The 5,181-nt window shown below is 28.0% G+C and overlaps 1 long non-coding RNA gene across 1 annotated transcript; it reads right to left on the bottom strand.

Annotated features, from left to right (window-relative positions):
• Positions 1-1,496: 1,496 nt before the first annotated feature.
• Positions 1,497-5,181, bottom strand: LOC128092426 (uncharacterized). Its single transcript, XR_008211757.1, has 2 exons — positions 4,943-5,181; positions 1,497-2,304 (listed from the first exon to the last, which is right to left on the bottom strand). It is a non-coding gene; the product is annotated as an uncharacterized LOC128092426 (long non-coding RNA).

The following is a 5,181-nucleotide window of genomic DNA, read 5'->3' on the forward strand; positions in this document are numbered from 1 at the left end:
CATGCACATCACCTTCGTCAAAATAAACACTTAATATTACACACTGCATGTACAATTTTTGCAAACACAAAAAAAAATTGCATTCGACGGGATTCAAACCCAGCACCAATAGTAAGGACTGGCGCCTAAGCCCACTCGGCCATCAGACCGATGAATAGCTGCAAGGATAAACGCATATATGAGCTTGAAGTTTCGGTCAAGTAGGTTTCCCATACTGATGGGCAACATATTTCAGGGAGTAAAATCACATAAAATTGCATAAAATAATGCAATATTTATTTTACACCCAGGCCTTTTACACGCAACTGGATTACTACTTTTTAGCTGTGTACCCACTAGCCACCACATAGTTTTAATGAGGTTTTATGGTAGCTTCTTGATTGCTTCATAGTTTTATTTGGGCATTCACCGCAACCAATAAGCAACAGCTAATTTGTAGGTTCTAACAAGGTTTTATGCCTCGGGCATTAGGTTTTGACAAAGGTTTTATTAAGGCTTTGAAGAGGTTGTTAGGATTCATTTGTAAAGCCTTGAACTCCTATGTAGGTTTAATAAATAGGCCTTAACAACCTTCTCCTCTTGGTCCTTTTGGGTTTTTAGAGGGATTTATCGCGGTTCTAGGGGGTTTGTTACGACTAAGAGGTTTTAATTTCGGTTTTGGCTGGTAAGCTTTATAGCGGTTGTAACAGCTAAGATAAAGCCTAAAATGTTACTTGGGATAAGCTTTACCCTTGTTAGTGTAAGCTTTTATGAAGCATTTTCAGCATTTTGTTTGCACGTTTTCATGCGAAAATAAATCGAACAGAAAGCTTTTTCTGTCTCTGAGGTTTTTTTAAGAAACGTTTTTACAAGAAATTCTAATCCGGTCGTGATGCAAGGTGCTGTTTGTTTGGACATTGTTTTTTAGTAATATTAAACAAAAAATTAGGTTGATTTCCGAATTAATTTATAGATAGTTCTTTATATTGTTTTCTCTTTAAAAATAAAATAACTTCAGTTTTATTTCCTTTAGAAAGAAAAGCTTTACCTCATCCCAGGTGGAATTGAATCTGGTTTTCAAATCAAAGAATAGTTTTAAACCTAAAAAAAATACCGGTCTTATTTTTCATGTTTTATTCTCCAACAAGATATATTTATGAATACAGGTCAATTACATTCGGAACAGTGTTTTTTTTTCTTTTTGTAAAAAACAAGTTTATTGGACGTCTGGTTGGCCAGATTGCTGGCAAGTGTTATGCTTAGATGATTGCTATTAATGTCAGCGGACTTTGATTTGGGTGTAAAGAATGTATTTGTAGTGGTACGATTGAATCAACACTAAACATATTTTGGCGAAATTGGAAGAAGGGAGAGAGGGAATCCTATGGCACAAATTGAACAAATGATACTAGAATGGTAGTACATAAGTTATGTACGGGGTTCCCGGGAAGCGGGCCATGTTGGCTGCTTCCCGGCCCGTGGGGAGGTTCGGACGATTAACTTCAGCACTGCACTGGTTGAAGGATGAAACTTGACTGGCTGATTTATTATTTCAGAAAGAATGCTTCGTATGACAAGTCTGCAAGTGTTGGTGCAATACGGCTAGGGGAGCCCGGCCGTAACTACCCCATCGTTAGACTCGAATCGTCTCGATTCGACTTTAAAAAACTGTTTTAGTTTTTTTTTTTCTCTGAGTTCCACTGATGTGCTCGAGTTGCTGCGGAGTTCGTCCAAGGGCGGATGCCTGACGTATCGAGGACATCACATTCCCAATGACTGTTCCAGGCTAGACGGAGTCCTGACGTGTCGAGGGCCTCACAAATCTAGTTGTCTGGAGCCCCGGGATGGCAACAGGAAGGATTCCTGACGTATCAAGGATATCACATTCCTAGCATTTGGTTGATGCGGCTCAGGCTCATAAGAATTATGAGAATTTTCTGGTTTGATTTAAACGATTTCTTGCTAACTTGTCCTACCAAACTTAATTCTAACAGCGATATTCGGTGTACAGTTTCTTAGTAGCATCCATCAGAATTTTTGCAGGCTAAGGCTTTTGGAAGGGACAAAAGCACTTGGGTTGAGGTTGAGCTATGTCTGCTCTCTCCTCAATCACGGTATAAAACCCTTTTTTTTTTTTTTTTTGTTCTTTTCGTTAACGCCACAATGATTACGAATTTTACAATTACAACTCATTCTTCATATCCATTACTACCTCTCCAACGCTGGTTAGGTTCATTGGGGAGAAATTAGCCTGGTTGTTTTGCACGTCTGCTGCTTTCCCTAGACGTGGTTACCAAGCGGGTGTTGAGTGAATATGGTGGAAGTCTAAAAGTAAAAAGCGTTAGAAATATCAAATAAAAGAAGGAATGAAGATGCTATTGATTTTTTTTTTTTTTTTTTTTTTTTCGATGCTGTTTGCCTGCCAGTCCTCGGTTTCGGCTCGTGATTATCATCCTGATTCTCTATGGATCAAAAAGTATTGGTTAATATTCGATGTTTATAGTGAAAGTAAAAGACAGATAACAGTAGAGATAGACAACTTACAACAAGTACACAAAATGTTACACAGAAAATGCCAATACAACGACTCCTCCATCGTCAAACAAAGGTGCATTTTCTCTTTCAGCGTTATGGTAGTCATGATGCTGTTTTTGTGTATTTGATACTTATTGTAAAAGTAAAAGGCGGATGAAAGTAAAGTAAATAGCTTACATTTAGTAAATAAAATGTTTAACAAAAATGCCAATGAAAATCTTCAAATTTGGGCTCCAATTGAGCAACACGACCATATGATAATATTGTGCGAATCGACCTCGGATAGTTTGATGAAAACAGAATTAATTTCAGGAAAAAAAAAATACATCATGCTTTGTAACAATTGCCCGTCCATTTTTTTTCTTTTTTTTTTTGGGTTAGGGAATTTTAAAAGTAATGTGAAAACACAATGGTGAAAAATTGTCAAGCTAGTTCGTAATTTCAAATTACAAATTTCCAAGTTTGTAATACTGAATTACAAACATGAAAAAAAAATATATTTATATTGAATGTAATCTAAGATTACGTAATCCTCGATTACAATTCACTTGTACCCTTTGTATTTCCATGTAATAATGGATTACAATAAAATTACACAACGTCTCAATTTTTAAAGTTTTTAAAAAAAATTAATTTTTAATTTTTAATTTTTAATTTTTAATTTTTAATTTTTAATTTTTAATTTTTAATTTTTAATTTTTAATTTTTAATTTTTAATTTTTAATTTTTAATTTTTAATTTTTAATTTTTAATTTTTAATTTTTAATTTTTAATTTTTAATTTTTAATTTTTAATTTTTAATTTTTAATTTTTAATTTTTAATTTTTAATTTTTAATTTTAATTTTAATTTTTAATTTTTAATTTTTAATTTTTAATTTTTAATTTTTAATTTTTAATTTTTAATTTTTAATTTTTAATTTTTAATTTTTAATTTTTAATTTTTAATTTTTAATTTTTAATTTTTAATTTTTAATTTTTAATTTTTAATTTTTAATTTTTAATTTTTAATTTTTAATTTTTAATTTTTAATTTTTAATTTTTAATTTTTAATTTTTAATTTTTAATTTTTAATTTTTAATTTTTAATTTTTAATTTTTAATTTTTAATTTTTAATTTTTAATTTTTAATTTTTAATTTTTAATTTTTAATTTTTAATTTTTAATTTTTAATTTTTAATTTTTAATTTTTAATTTTTAATTTTTAATTTTTAATTTTTAATTTTTAATTTTTAATTTTTAATTTTTAATTTTTAATTTTTAATTTTTAATTTTTAATTTTTAATTTTTAATTTTTAATTTTTAATTTTTAATTTTTAATTTTTAATTTTTAATTTTTAATTTTTAATTTTTAATTTTTAATTTTTAATTTTTAATTTTTAATTTTTAATTTTTAATTTTTAATTTTTAATTTTTAATTTTTAATTTTTAATTTTTAATTTTTAATTTTTAATTTTTAATTTTTAATTTTTAATTTTTAATTTTTAATTTTTAATTTTTAATTTTTAATTTTTAATTTTTAATTTTTAATTTTTAATTTTTAATTTTTAATTTTTAATTTTTAATTTTTAATTTTTAATTTTTAATTTTTAATTTTTAATTTTTAATTTTTAATTTTTAATTTTTAATTTTTAATTTTTAATTTTTAATTTTTAATTTTTAATTTTTAATTTTTAATTTTTAATTTTTAATTTTTAATTTTTAATTTTTAATTTTTAATTTTTAATTTTTAATTTTTAATTTTTAATTTTTAATTTTTAATTTTTAATTTTTAATTTTTAATTTTTAATTTTTAATTTTTAATTTTTAATTTTTAATTTTTAATTTTTAATTTTTAATTTTTAATTTTTAATTTTTAATTTTTAATTTTTAATTTTTAATTTTTAATTTTTAATTTTTAATTTTTAATTTTTAATTTTTAATTTTTAATTTTTAATTTTTAATTTTTAATTTTTAATTTTTAATTTTTATAGAACTCTTTTGGTTTTGGATATTTCGTTGCAATCGCGTCAGCGCGACGACCATGTCAAAGCATTTTCTGCTGACCATCGTATCGTTCAAATATCGTCTTCTTTCCTACGCGGTGACGACCGTTTCAAAGCATTTTCTGCTGACCATCGTATCATCCACATATCGTCTTCGTTCATACGCGGGGGGTTTTTTTTCTTCACTTAAATTTACGGCAAAATCTAATTTTGCCCTATACTAAAACCTTATAGCCTGTGTCGACTACGATTTCGCAATATCGACACAGGAAATTGCTGGTTAACCAGACTTTTTGTCCTAAATTTATTGCAAAATCTAATTTTGCCCTATGCTAAACACTTATAGCCTGTGTCGACTACGATTTCGCAATATCGACACAGGAAATTGCTGGTGAACCAGACTTTTTGCCCTAAATTTATTGTACTAAAACTAAATAATTACTTACCTTAAGTCTCGGTAATCCACCGAGACGACCGACTGCGCCAGTTATGTACGGGGTTCCCGGGAAGCGGGCCATGTTGGCTGCTTCCCGGCCCGTGGGGAGGTTCGGACGATTAACTTCAGCACTGCACTGGTTGAAGGATGAAACTTGACTGGCTGATTTATTATTTCAGAAAGAATGCTTCGTATGACAAGTCTGCAAGTGTTGGTGCAATACGGCTAGGGGAGCCCGGCCGTAACTCA

Source organism: Culex pipiens, chromosome 1 (assembly GCF_016801865.2).
Source record: "Culex pipiens pallens isolate TS chromosome 1, TS_CPP_V2, whole genome shotgun sequence".
Lineage (NCBI taxonomy): Eukaryota > Metazoa > Arthropoda > Insecta > Diptera > Culicidae > Culex > Culex pipiens.